This window comes from Balaenoptera acutorostrata, chromosome 3, assembly GCF_949987535.1.
Source record: "Balaenoptera acutorostrata chromosome 3, mBalAcu1.1, whole genome shotgun sequence".
Classification (NCBI taxonomy): domain Eukaryota; kingdom Metazoa; phylum Chordata; class Mammalia; order Artiodactyla; family Balaenopteridae; genus Balaenoptera; species Balaenoptera acutorostrata.
The window spans coordinates 166754717-166769800 of record NC_080066.1 but is presented as its reverse complement, the minus strand read 5'-3'; the positions used below and the strand labels follow the sequence as shown (position 1 = coordinate 166769800).

The 15084-nt window shown below is 45.4% G+C and overlaps 1 protein-coding gene across 5 annotated transcripts in view; it reads left to right on the top strand.

Annotated features, from left to right (window-relative positions):
- The window catches only part of FOXN3 (forkhead box N3), a 408488-nt gene that overhangs the window by 78167 nt on the left and 315237 nt on the right, over positions 1–15084 (top strand). Inside the window, exon 2 of one of the 5 annotated variants that reach the window (XM_057544386.1) lies at positions 10479–10510. The exons of the other annotated variants lie outside the window; for them this stretch is intronic. The gene's annotated coding sequence lies outside the window, so the exon portion shown is untranslated. The remainder of the gene's footprint in view (positions 1–10478; positions 10511–15084) is intronic. 5 annotated transcript variants of the gene reach the window in all.

The following is a 15084-nucleotide window of genomic DNA, read 5'->3' as shown; positions in this document are numbered from 1 at the left end:
CATAGGTACCCAAGGTTCTAATTTTTTCCAGTCTTTCTCTCTGTTTTACAGACTAAATTAATCTGTATTGTCTTCAAGTTCATATACTGTCTTCTCTTCATTCCCTTTTGCTCTTAAGGCCATTCAGGAGACTTTTTAATTTCAGATTTTTATTTTTCATTTGGTTGCATTTGGTTCTTGTTCATTATGAGCATATTTTGTTTATGCTATGAGTAGAGTTTTTGGTGGTAAAATATCATGTGAATAAGTTGAATAGGTTTTTAAAATCTTTGTCTGTAATTCCAAAATCTGGATTTTATTGGGTTCAGTCTTTTTGATTGCTTTTGACATTTCTCTTGAGTACAGGTTATATTTTATTGTTTCTTCATATGTGTACTCATTTTGGATTGTAACCTGGATGTTGTGGATGATATGTTTTAGAGACTCTGGATTACGTTATTCTTGAAAAATGTTGATTTGTTTTGTTTTATTTTGTCAGGCAGTTATCTTGAATTAAGTCTGATTCCAAGCCCTGTCTTTCTTGTGGTGGGCAGCAGCTAAATCTTTTCAGTTCTTTTAACCTTTGCTTGAAGCTTGTAATCTTCCTCACACACGTATAGCTAAAGATTTGAGCAGAGATTTTACACAAAAACTGGGTCTTCCCCTTCTCAGATTCTCCCTTTCTGGGATCTCACCCTCACTTTATAGCTGCTGTGAATGCCTTAGACTCTGTTTTCTGGTTCTTTAAGCCATTAATGCCTTGAAGGTTTTCTATCCAAGTTTTAAGTGCTTTATGCAGCACTGACTAGTGAAGTTTTAAAAAGTAGAAATTCCATCTGTTGCCTTTTCCTTCATTCAGGTGTAGACAGTGTTTGCCACTTCTGTGACTCCTAATGCTTTCAGGTAGTATTTTCGTTTGTTTGCACATTTGTTTGTGTTTTAAATCTAAAGTTTAGTATTTGTTATTTGCAAGAGTATTATTCTGTTAGATACCCTTCTCCTATTATCAGAAACCAACTCTCCTCTTTCCCTAACTTTTAAAGTTTTATCCATGGCTCTAGGTTCTTAAATCTCCCTTGGCTTTACCCCTACAGAGAAGGCATGACTGCCCCCTCCTACCCTAGTCAGTCTCAATCTTAACTCCTGCTTTTCCTTGAGGGACTGTGGGCTCTAGTCTCTCTATTCCTATTGGCCTCATCATCCCAGGTCAGGCTTTATCCTTTTACACCTGACCTTCTGGCTCTGGGCTCTCCTCCTCTAAACCATCTTCAACACCTTTGCCTAAAACTTCCTAATGTATCACATTCCCAGTTTCTACATTGCCAGTAGATCTCCATTGCCTATGATGGGGTCTCCTCACTCATAGATGGTGATAGATCAGTAGTTCTGGAGGAAGCCAGCTACCTTTGCATTCATTTTTGCAACCCTTTCTCCATAATTTTTAGCTTTCCTGAAGGTAAAGGAGACAGAGTGAATAGAGGCATGTCACTTCAGGTCCACTCCAAGACTTTACTATCAGAATGTAGCACAACTTTAGAACTTCAGGGAAATTTTAAAAACCTGGTTTTCCTTCAGATAAATTGGTCTCCTCTGGCTTGCAGCCTGAGTGTCCACAGGCATCCACAGCTGGGTGCAGCCTACCTGTCTGATCTCAATCGTCCCCTCCCCTCCAGCTTCATGATTTCCTCCAGCTTGGTCCACCTTCCCTTTGAGCAGGCACTATGCTCATTCACATGCCTATGGATGAATGCTTGTGAAGAACTCATTCTTTAAGGCCTAATTCCAGTGCCTATTTCTTTTCTTACGTGAAGTCTTTCCTGATTGCCAGTGGTTGAAACTCATCTTGCCCTGTGCTGGGCTCTTTTGTATCTTTTTAAAAATTATTTAACAAGGTTTCAATACAAGTAACAGAGACCCCTTTAAACAAACTTAGTTGTTCTTAGAGTGGGGGAGAATATATTTTAAGGAAACTTGTGTGTCTAACTTGCTGTTTCCTATTCTCTAAATCCTGATTCTATATTCCCAAGAAAGATAATCTGATGCACGTAGCTTGGGTCAGGTATGTACCCCTCCTCCAGTCAGTCCAGGCCTGGAGAGCAAGGTCACATGATTATAAACATGGCAGCCTGGTGGAGGAGATTCCAGTGATTTGAGGGCTGATCAAGGGGAAAGACATGACCACAAGGTGGCAGTAGCGCACACAAGCTTTATTGGGCAATACTTAGGCAGGTTTGATGGGGAGGAGGGTAGATGCCCCTCAGGGCAGTAGTCTGGGGGGGCTTGTGGATTACAGCGAGAGGGTTGAGGGTGGGTACTCGGAAGGGGAGGAGGACATGGGAGCTCCAGGGGAGAGGGTACCGGGAGAAGGGGTTTACATGTGTCTAGGTGATGTTGCCCAGCAGCATGCTGGGGAATCTTTAGGTCAGCGAGCTCCAAAGGGCAGTAGCTAGTGGCTTAGGGTCTTACAACCATAAGGCTCTGTCTTATTAATGACCGGCAAATTCTGGGTGTAGTTTTGTGGGGTATGCAAAGCAGGTCGGTTCTAAATGACTAAAAATCTTGTTTGGGCTATTTTAAAAATAATTGGATGTGTACAAATTTGAGTTTCGCACCAGCAGGCTTTTGAGCTAATGGGTCTCAGAGTGCACTGAAGAAATAAACAACTTAGGGGCCAATACACAGGGGTCATCTTTGGCTCATTTATGTGACACTCAGAAGCACCGCTGTTGATCTTGGTAGCGGGGAGGGCTGTTGGAAAGAGAAGACAGTCTCCAAGGAAAGCTGGGGCTTCTACAATCACTCTTTCAGCCCTTGTCACAGCCATTTAAGCATTAGAGATGTTGGTGTGCACACCATCTCGTGTTAACTCCTTGGTGTATTTATCTGTGTTTTAGCTGAAGTACCCTATACCTGTTACACACGGAAGCCATGTTTGTTGAATGAATGAGTGAATGCTTTTTTCCTCTCTGAAATGCCCTGCATCTGTCTGAAGTCTGCTCATGCAAGGTCATCTCCCTGATGGCCCTTTCCCTGACTGGTCTTCATTTAGTCTTTTCTAGGCTCCTCTATGCCACTCCGTTGACACACGCCATCTTATGTGGTTATGTTTGTACTCAGACTGAAACTGTAAACTTCTGGAAGCCTTGGGATATGGCATCCATTTCTTTAATCTTTCACATGGCTAGAGTCCTGCCCTGCCCAGGGAGTAGAGAACGCTAACCCCTTTGTTTGGGGCGCCTGCTAGGTGGAGAGCTGGTCCTCCGGTGAGCGGGAGGAACAGAATCTGGATGGCAGTCGTGTTTCAGGGAAGCCTGGGTGGCCGAGAAGATGACCACAGGTGACTGATTTTAGAGAAGCAGTACGAACAGCAGGTCAAGGGGTAAAGTCAGTGCTGGGGAGAGTGTGGAAGAGGGCAGGTGAGCTCCGTGGACAGGTCAAAATGAGCAGTTCAGGACTGAGAGTACGAACGGTGACTATTGGGCAGGTGTCCGCTTTACAGAGCTGCTGGAAGCCTGACCCTTGGTGCCTACCCCAGAGCTTTGAATGCACTAGGAGGCCATTGAATACCGTTGTATTTTCCTGAGTCCTAAGTGGCATCTTAATTACAGAAGTCAGAACTTAGGTGACAGCAGAAAGACAAGTTACTGCATGTAGAATACTAAGTGTGTGTTCATCCTTGAAATTTCGTTTCCTTTATTTACTTGTACACCTTAGAGAAGTAGAGGCTTCCATTTCCATCTGGCCTGTGTACAGATATAAAAGATTAAAGCAGTAGAGAGAGCAGAGAGAGGAGACACTTTAGCCAGATCCCATTTTTCTGAAGTTCAAAGTCCCCGAAGCATTTATCTGCACAGATAGCTATCTCTGTACGTACAGTATCTGCACACAAATAAAAAGCTATTCTGTGTGTAGGTGCTTCATAAACAATAATGCTGTGTCTCTGCCTCCCTGAGATGCACAACTTGCAGATGAAATAAACTACTTTTCTGTAACAATTTGGATGCTTAATTTGGACAGTTTGGATGCTGGTTGGGTTTTGTTTTGCCCACAGGCGATGGCATTTTGAAATCCCTGTAGCCATTTCCACTGGTGTGGCTTTTGGCCGGTGCTCTGACAGAGATGAGGGGCGCACCTGCTCCGAGGCCCCAGAGGCGACCGTGCTCTCATAATTATGGCTCCTTAAACGGTCCGTGGGTATCAAGAGCCGCAGGAATGGTTTGTGCTGCAGCCTGACAGCCTCAACATTCATGACTGGTCATTCTAAAAACCAAGCCTTCAACTTTTCATTACATGTGTTATTTTAACAGTTATGCACATTGGAATACATTCTGACCGGCAGGTTTCCACCTCAATGGTCTTCACTCTATTTGAAACACTTGTGAAAAGTAAAACCTAATACCTTCCTAAGTGACGGTGTGTGCTATACGTAGACAATGGTGGCCTTATTCTTAGTGGCTGTAAATCTCGGAAGAAGTGTTTTTCACCCTCGCCCAAAGCGGACTGTCCATCTAGACCTGGCCCTTCAGAATAACGCAGAGCACGCTCAGCTGTGAATGTTTTGCCATCTCTGTGCTGTCGAAATGACAAACAGATGACGATCAATTCAAACTCTTAGACCCCCCTTTTTTTAAGGAGAGTGCCACAGATGTCAATAGATAGTTGGGAGGCACTGAATAACGTGAAGCTAGTAGAATGGCAAAATGCACAGATGGAGTGGAGACTATAAAATTCCTCGAAAGCACAAGCCGAATGTGTGATGAACTAAAATTAACTGTAGTGTGTTAGGCAGCGTGGGAGTGGAAAGAGGGCTGTCCTGACAATTGGCACCAGCTCTGCTCCTGACAACTTGTATGACCTTGACCAACTTCTCTGGGCCTCAGTTTCTGTAATAAAGTTGGGTTACAGTAGCTGATGTCTGTTTCTAAGGTCTAAGACGCTAGCTCCACGATCGTGTGATAAGGAACATTCCTTGGCAATTTAATTGCACTTAATGGAGGTAACATTGCTGCTGTCTTGGCATGTGATTTACACAGAGGTTCGCCCCAGGGAGGAGGTGAGGACAGGCCAGAGCTTACAACCGCAGACGCTAAGGTCTCGAGTCTGATTGATGCTGAGGCCAAGGGCAAATGCATTTACAATAGCCGGCTCCCTCTGCGACCTGCAGCAGAAAAGCTGTATGGGAGCAGCGTTGCTCCGTTGTTCTGGCCCAGTTGGCCCGTGCGCTGGGAGTGGAGTAGTGCCTAGTTACCTGGCGGTTAGGACAGCTTCTCCCGTTCTCCATGCTCTTCTTCCCTCGTTCACCTCTTTCCCTTTTTCTAGCACCTTCTCCTCTGTTCTGGCTTGTCTCCTTAGCATCTTGTTTTCCATTATCAGCGTCATCACCTGGTCCTCAAGCAGCCCTTTCACATTAGCCTCTGACATCCTGGAAGAAAACAGAGATAGAGCCACGTCTCCTCCCTTCTAGTTCATCTGGAAATGCTATCAACCTTCCTCTAAGTGTCGGGGAGGGTGTATGTGTGTGTGTGTGTGTGTAAGAGAGAGAAGGAGAGAAAGAAGAAGAGACGGTTACAGTTGGTGTGACAGTGGTTAGTGTTTTGAGATTAAAAACAAACAAACAAACAAACTCAGAGATGGTGGTATTGGCGACAGCATTAGACACCGTGGAAGCTGCATTTGGGACGTAGGGTTTGGGGAAGCTGTGACTGCCTAGTTTCTCTCTTATATTTCACTCTTCTCACCTTTGACATGTGAGAGTCGTTCCCCAAGCCACCCGGCAGCCCTCGCTTCTCCGTCCTGAGGGGATCAGAACATACCATCCCTAAAGCTGCCACTTTGGCCTGTTGATTATTTTGAGCTGAAGGCACTTGAAAATCAGCAGATTCAGGGAGGGCTCTCTGCCCTTCCCTCTCTACCTACAAGCAGAGCATAAATTTCCTGTGAGAAAGGTGTCCTCTCTGTACCAGGAAGAGGAAAACATTCTTATCATTGGAGAAGGGGAGTTGAAGCGGAGATGGGTCTGCCCAAAGACACCTTTTACTAGAATAACCCTTCTTTCCCATGAGTTTCCCCTGTGTACGTCCAAATCACTTTCCCATGAACCCATCTTCCTTTAGTATGTCGCATCTCTACAATTTATCACTCTTCGTTAAACTGATATATAAACCCCTGGGTCTAATTCTTTGGGTTTCATTTCTTTCTTTCTTTCTTTTTTATACATCTTTATTGGAGTATAACTGCTTTACAATGTTGTGTTAGTTTCTGCTGTACAACAAAGTGAATCAGCTATATGCATACATATATCCCCATATCCCCTCCCTCTTGAGCCTCCCTCCCACCCTCTCTATCCCACCCCTCTAGGTCATCACAAAGCACTGAGCTGATCTCCCTGTGCTATGCAGCAGCTGCCCACTAGCTATCTATTTTACATTTGGTAGTGTATATATGTCCATGCTACTCTCTCACTACGTCCCAGCCTCCCCTTCCACCACTGTGTCCTCAAGTCCATTCTCAACCTCTGCATCTTTATTCCTGCCCTACCACTAGGTTCATCAGTACCATTTTTCTAGATTCCATATATATGTGTTAGCATACAGTATTTGTGTTTCTCTTTCCAACTTACTTCACTCTGTATGACTGACTCTAGGTCCATCCACCTCACTACAAATAACTCAATTTCGTTCCTCTTTATGGCTGAGTAATATTCCATTGAATATATGTGCCACATCTTCTTTATCCATTCATCTGTCAATGGACATTTAGGTTGTTTCCATGTCCTGGCTATTGTAAATAGTGCTAGAATGAACATTGTGGTACATTCATTTCTTTCTGTGAAGTCTCCTATTCCACGTAAAAATATTAACGTCAAGTACAATTTGTATGTTTTTTCTTCTGTTAATCTGTCTTTTGTCAGTTTAATCCACAGGTTCCAATCACAGAACCTAAGAGGGTAGAGGAGAAGTCTTTCCTCCCCTAGAGTTGCCAAGCAACTGGTCATGCTGCCCAGTCCCTGCCTCAGTATGTCTTCCTGCTCTGCTTTGGAGGGATGCAGACACAGTTGTTTGTTCTACATTGTAGGCAGATGGCTGAGAACAGGGGTTTGCTGTTTTGTGAAAGCAGCGTACTGCCCTTTTTGCCTGTAGTGAATCTGCATTGTTCATATCAGGACTGCAAAACCTCAATAAACCTGGGCTACTTTGGGTCCAGGGCGTTTAGGGGATGACCTTTAGACTTCTGGACTCTGAGTGAATATGAGTTATAATGTGGATTACAAACCAGGCAGGTTTTCTGAGAATCCTGACCCCTAAGGTGATCTGATTGTGAGTTGAGGAACTCTTTGGACACTGATGAATGCCTCTAGACCTGTTCCGGCTAGGTGTGCACATTTGGGATGGTATGGGAGCAGAAGTAGCCTTTGGGAAAAGGCAGGTGGCAGTGGATTTGGTGATTCATTTCAATCTGTGACTTCAAAGTTGCAACCTCCAAGCTCCAAAAACGTCCTGTCGTTCTGAATGTGATGGTGACTATGGTCATATATCTTTGGGGCGTTTATGGGGAGCTGCTCATGCCCCCATGCTTGTCTGTGTGGTTGGAGATGTGTATTGGCAAGATGCACAGCCAGGTCAGAGGGCAGCATGGGTCCTGGGGTTACCCTGGACACACAGCCCTCTCTGCTTAGCTGAGGCCACCTTCGGTGCATGTGCAGGACTCTCTCTGGTTCCATGGATATCATGAGACTTATTCTGGATCCCTGTCACGGATCTTGGAGCTGAAGTCATTCTCCAACCAGGTCCCAGATTCTGTTTATAAGGAGAAGCACAGTGTAAAGAGTATTGGGAATTAGGGGGCATGGGTTCGAGTCCCAGCCCTGCCATCAAATGGCAGTGAGACCGTGCGTGAGGCACATACCTCCCCAAGGGTCAGCATCTCCACATGCACACCGAGGAATTCCCCATCCTGCTTCCAGCTTTTCTCGACTCATCCCCGTTTGTGTGTAGGAGTGGGAGGCCCCTCTCATGGGGAGGTCTGCCTGCCAATTTTGATCTGTCTCTTGTCTGGGTCCTGTGAGGGGGAAGGAGGAGGAATCCAGGCTGAATGGTGAATGAGAGCTGAAAAACACGGGGAATGCCTTTCTCCACGAAGCCCGTGCTTGTATGACAAGATAAAAATATCTCCGACAATCTGTAACAACGATCCTTTTGAAATCTCCAAGTAGTTTCTTCAGATTGAAAAATACTATTAGAAGTATGCAAACAATCACTGAAGTTTTTGAGAATGATGGTTGGCACTTTAAAATTTCCACTAAAAATTAAATTCTTTCTTCATTTCACAGATATTTAAATGCCTGTTAGGTGCCACGCACCAGAATAGATACAGCAGTGAACAGAACAGACAAAATCCTTGCCTTCTTGGGGCTGACATGCTAGTGGGGAGACGGGCAATGAACACAGGACATAATATCTATCATTTGCAATTAGTAGGAAGTGCTATGGAGAAGGACATATACTTTTTTTTTTAATTGGCCGTGCCGCGCGGCTTGTAGGATCTTAGTTCCCCAGCCAGGGATTGAACCCGTGCTCCCTGCAGTGGAAGCGCGGAGTCCTAACCACTGGACCGCCAGGGAACTCCCGAGAAGGGCGTATACTTTTTTTAAAAATAAATTTATTTATTTATTTTTGGCTGTGTTGGGTCTTCGTTTCTGTGCGAGGGCTTTCTCTAGTTAAGGCGAGCGGGGGCCACTCTTCATCGCGGTGCGCGGGCCTCTCACTGTCGCAGCCTCTCTTGTTGCGGAGCACAGGCTCCAGACGCGCAGGCTCAGTAGTTGTGGCTCACGGGCCTAGTTGCTCCGCGGCATGAGGGATCTTCCCAGACCAGGACTCGAACCCGTGTCCCCTGAATTGGCAGGCAGATTCTCAACCACTGCGCCACCAGGGAAGCCCAGGACGTATACTTTTAAAGGGCCAATTGATAGCGATCATTTTATTTTTGCCATGTACAAAGCCTATCATTTTGAGCGGCGTGGTCAGGGGGATGCCTTAAGTCATAAGGTCACAGAACGTGTGGTGTTCAAATCCTGCTACTCAATGTGCGGTCCACGGGCCAGCAGCACCGGCATCCTCTGAGCACTGACGAGAAATGCAGACCCTCAGCCCCGCCCCAGACCTGCGGGGTCAGAGCCTGCTGCTGGGCAGGGCCTGCAGGTGGTCCGATGGCAGGTTCACGTGTGAGAAGCGCTGGCTGAGAGAAGTCTGTGGCTTTGGGCATCAGAAGCCCGGGAGTCTGCTCAGAGCATGTCCGCTAATGATCTGGCAACCTTGGGCGGGCGCTTTACTGCCCGTCGGCCTCAGTTTCCTCCCGAGTGAAATGAAGAGATTAGAATGATGCTGACATTCTCTGCTCTGGCCAAGTTCCTCTCTTTTTCTGAGTGTGTGCCTCTCCTACCATCACGTTCCTTATGCATCAGACCAAACTCTCTCTGGGGTTGTATAGGAGGGGAAGGTGCCTGGGGAGCTGATACTCTGCGTGCTGTGGAATTTCTTTCTCTCTCTTTTTTTTTTTTTGGCCACAATGTACGGCAAGTGGGATCTTGGTTCCCCGACCAGGGATCGAACCCACGCCCCCTGCATTGGAAGCGCAAAGTCTTAACTACTGGACTGTCAGGGAAGTCCTGCTGTGGAATGTCTAGGATGTGCTCTGTCCTCTTAACATCGTGTTACAGATGCCCACGCTCTATCCCATGACAGGGGACAGTGCTGCCTTCTGTGTGTGCGTACAATGTTGCTCCCCCGCCTTCAGCAGGGCGTATGCTTTGAGCAGCGCCACAGGTGTGGTGGCTGATCTGTAGACCAAGTTCCTATTATCTTTGGCCAGGCCCCTTATGGGCCCAGTGGTTCCAGATGCAGAAAGGGGGTTGCCTTTGCGGGTACGTGGAAACGTCGCTTCTGATGATACACTGACTGGTCCACGCCAGCATCGGGTGTCATGGACTCAGCCTGCCCTCTTGAGGCAGAGCACACAGCTCTGTGGCCTGGGTATGGAGCCTGGAATCTTGACGATCTAATTTTGGCCTGGCTATTACATGCAAACCTCATTTTATTGCGCTTCGAAGATATTGTGTTTTTTACAAATTGAAGGTTTGCGGCAACCCTGCAACGAGCAAGTCTGTTGGAGCCATTTTTCCAACATCATTTGCTCACTTCATGTGTCTGTGTCACATTTTGGTATTTCTCACAGTATTTCAAACTTTTTCATTATTATTATATTTATCATGGTGATCAGTGATCTCTAATGGTACTATTGCGAGAAGATTACAACTCACTCAAGGCTCCAGTGATGGTTAGCATTTTTTTTTTAGCAACAATTAAGGTATGTAAATTTTGTTTTAGACATAATGCTATTGCACACTAAATAGACTACAGTATAGTGTAGACGTGACTTTTTCTGCACTGGCAAACCAAAAAATTCCCGTGACTCACTTTATTGTGATATTCGCTTTATTTCAGTGGTCTGGAACCGAACTCAAAATATCTCTGAGGTGAGCCTGTATTAACTTCTGAGGAGCTTGGGGCAAATCACTTTTCAGGTGCCTGGCTATCAGGCTGCTTATTGATAAGATGGGGTTATAATCATTTCTACTTCACAGGCAGGGTATTGAGACTTTATTATATAAATGCTTTTGAGAGCTGTTTTAAGGGGTTTTCTTTGTTTTTTGTTTTGGCTGCATTGGGTCTTGGTTGCTGCACACGGGCTTTCTCTAGTTGTGGCGAGCGGGGGCTACTCTTGGTGGCAGTGCACGGATTTCTTGTTGCTGTGGCTTCTCTTGTCGCGGAGCACAGGCTCTAGGTGCGTGAGCTTCAGTAGTTGTGGCGCATGGGCTCAGTAGTTGTGGCTCTCGGGCTCGGGCTTAGTTGCTCCATGGCATGTGGGATCTTCCTGGACCAGGGATCGAACCCGTGTCCCCTGCATGGGCAGGCGGATTCTTAACCACTTCACCACCAGGGAAGTCCCAAGAGCTGTTTTTAAATGTGTGATTTCCATGCTTATGTCACTACATACTGGCATATCTTTTTTTTTTTTTTTTTTTAATGAGTGTGAAATCCTCTCCCTACTCCTGTTGGTTTAATGACTACAGCATTGATGAGCAGATAGTGGCAAATGCCTATTAATGTTACTCACGGACCACTGTGGGTTAAGGAATAAACTAGGCATTGACCTTTCTTGGCTGTTTCTGAATTAGTCACCTACTTCCCATTAATTGTGTATGTCCGCAATGTGACCTAAATAAAGTTAGGGTTGATCTCTTTCAGAAGACGTTTTGGTTTTCTCCTTACGATAAAGTTAAGGCAAGCTGATGTATGGCTTGTAAGCAAACAGACCTTTTCAGCGAAGCACTTGCCCAACTAGGGAGTTATTATTGAACGTCGGTTTCTGGATGTGATCAAATTCTCAGATTTCTCAGGTGTTTCCTGGCCTGCGGAGGACTCTAGGAGAGAACCGTCTCCATTTGTCACTGCTGTTTTCCATTGGTGGGGCCACCCGATAGCTGCGATGGAGCTGCGTCTTACTTTACCACCTTGGAGGTCCACATGAACCCAGTGCTTGCTGGGATCGGGTGTTTTCAGATTTTGCCATTGTGCGGTGAGACAGACTTCTGGGCTCACTTGACCGACTGCTTAATCATCTGCTGTCCACGCTGCGTAAAGCAGATGGGTTCAGGGATGGTGTTTCATTAGCTGTGTAATTTTAGGCAACCCACAGAGTAAAGCAAGTGAGCAAACACCACGTTAACAACCAGCACCAAAACTCCCCTGGTCGTGCTGTGATCAAGTTCAGGCTGCAGAGATAAGATGCAACCATCACAACTTAGCTGGGGAGAAACGATGCAGGGAGCTGAGTCACAGATCATGCATCTTTTCCAGCCCTTGGCTGTACCCCATTGATATTCTGCTTCTTTGCTGGGGGTGGAGATCATTCTAGACCTCTAGGGTGCATCGAGGCCTGTTGAGGAACAAAGTGCTTCATGACAGGGTCATGTCTGGTTTGGAAGCTGCCGGGCTGAGTGGGGATTAGATCCAGGAGCTCTAGAAGGGTTCGTTGAGATGGGGAAGTGGTAACAACTGGTCTTGTGGGCCATGGTTGCTGTGAGAGGGGGTTTGGTCTGGTAATATCATAAGGTGTCATCTTACAGAGAGTTCATACCAAGAAGAGGTTCTCTCCCCAAGCAATGTGAAGCCACTCCTCGGAGATTTTCCCCAGACCTGGGGCTCTGATTAAGGTTAAGGTTTTGGGGTGGCAGGGGGAGCTGGGGAGACACATTGGTGGCTGGCCCAGGTTGTCATGGACACTCTGTCTCCTCACACAGAGCTGTGGCTCTTTGCCCTGCTCTGGCCCTCTCTAATGCCCCTGAGAAGAGCACCAGTCTACATACAGTGGAGCAGATTGAAGGGCAGTCCATTGGGAATTATTGCCAGGATAGATCCGGAAGAAACGCTATCATTTTGTCCTCTCAGTTTATCAATAGGTTGGTAAAAAGATCGCTCACTTCTGTCACAAAGTGAGATGGATGCGTAGGAATCAACACATTCAGCATTTGGACCACCCCATGGCACTGTAGCCATCCTGCAAACACATGGGTTGGATTCTTGACACGTGGTTTTGGAAGTGGGCTAGTATAATACCTCGAATTCCAGTCTTGCACGGGTTGACGTTCCCCAAATGCACGTGAGTTGATTAGCAATGCACGTGATCCCTTGGCTTGTATATTCCCTGGCTGAGTGACCCGGTTAGAGGCCTGGCCCAGGGACAGACTGAGCAAGGCTAGCTGGGCACTGTCAGGAAACCCTCCCAGCTAGGGCTGGGGGCTCCTGCCATCCTAGTCATGGGTACAAACAAGAAGGGGGAGAGCCCCTGCTGTTGGTTTGGCCCTGGGTCATTTCCTTTCCGGCTATGTGGATAAATATAAAGAAGTAAAAAATCCAGTGGGCTTAATATTAGAGCTTGTTTCATGGTGTCACATATGGCTTTTGGAAGGAGCCATTGTGCATGGTCTTCTGGTTTTTCACCCAATTGTTAACCAAACTTGAAACATTTAGCAGCTCTTTTATGTGCTAATATGTCCAGTGAGGCAAGAATCATTATTGCCCCCTAATCATTGACCAAGCAGGGCTTCAGAGTGGTCAAGACCTAGTGAAAAATCACACTAGTGTAACTCACTAGGCAGGGACAGAACCCCAGCCCCAGACCCCGTCTGTCCTCCTGTTGTCTCTCAGATGGTGAAGTGGCTCCGCCTATAACATGTGTTGTTGCTGTGAATTACTGTTGTTGGTAAGGAGAATTGGAAACATTCTCATTTCTAGATTACCTTTCAAATATTCAAATTCATGCACCAGTAGCATATGGCTAGAACTTTTATTTTTTCACTCAGATGTCTTCCAGTGTGCTTCATTGAATTCCAAACCCACATCAGGTTTGAATTTTGAAAATGCCAACTGTATACTAACTGAATGTGAGAAATGAAGAAAACTTTCATAAATTAAAAAAAAAAGGTGATTTATTATTCTGCATTCAAATAAACCAGCTGTATGATTTTTTTTCTCATTTTGGTTTATTTGCATCTTGATAATTTGGAAGGAACAACGTTGCCTGTGTATTCTTAGCTAATTTTCTACAAGAGAGTTCTACAATAGCATATATCAAAGGAAAAGGGACTGCGGTGGTCTTGCCCATTACCTCTATAGGCCAGGAGCATGGACTTCGCTTTGGGTGGATGGAGAAGTCTTCGTTGTCCTCAGATGGCTGTGCCTTCTCAGCCCATCCCAAATTTTGGTCCAGTAATTACCTGACTCTGATTTCTTCCCATTTGGAGGAGTTTCATTTGTAGGTGCCATTTATGCTTTTGTTACTTACCAGGTAGGAGATTCTCAAGCACTTTAAAATTAATTAAGGAGGGCCAGAAAAAAAATCTGCCAGATTTTCTTCAGTTGCAGAGAAAATTAGTCCAAATGTTTGTGTTTCACACGACCTTCATCAGAGGCACTATCATTGGAAAGAACGTTGGCTTGGAAGTCGGAAAACCACCTAACAGAGAGAGCCCAGGTATGGGGCCTGAAGAGATTCATAAGCTTTGCGATGCCCTCTTGTGGAAACAGTCCCCCTTCCCCCACTGTCAAACATCTTAAAATGCGCCACGGACCACATGCAATAGAACTTATACATTGTACATCTTCAAATCTAAGTTATCATTCTTTGTAAAGTGAAACATTATATCCCACTAAGAGAAAATGCTGCCTAATATAATTAGATGCACTCATTTCAGAGAGTTCAGATGTAGAAAAATGTGCTTTTTAGAATTGGTGAAATACAGTTTAGTTATAAGTTGAGTTGCAGTCAGGTCGTTGAGATAATGCTAAATTTTGTGGATTTTATTATAATTTATTTCTAATATAAAAGCTAAAACACCCATGTAACCATTATCCAACTTTGGCAGATCTCAACATTTTGCAATTTTTACTTCAAATACGTTTAAAAGAAAAGTTGAAGATATGATTGCAAACTTCTGTGTATCCCTTCCCCAATCCCAGGACTAATCTCTCCCTTGTGCCCCCATGTAACCGCCATCTTGAATTTGGTGCTTATCATTCCCATGCATGTTTGTCAACTTTTACTATGTATGTTTGTATCCATACATGTATTTAGTGCCTTTAAAACACTGTTAGTTGTCCACCAGTATCCATCCCTTCCTTCTTCCTTTTAATACTAAAACCCCAGAGCTTTAGCTAGCTGAACACCATCTGCCAGCGATGACTAAGTGACTAAGTTCTGGCTGATGGATGAACATGGAAGGGATGGATACAACATCTGGACTTTGCCTTTAAGACGAAGGAGCAAGCCTTTCACATTCTCTTTCCTCTTTGCTTCTAATTAGGACAGGGGCAAGGTGGTAGTGAGCTACTTAAGCCCATACAAATGTGGGAAATGCACAAGAAGATAGCAGAGTGACAAGATAGAAAAATTCTGGGTTCCTGCCTTAAGGGTATCAGTTGCTCCAACACATCCCACTCACCCCCTGCCCTGCCGCCGGGCTGCCCACCATCTCAGGCTGTTTCGTGA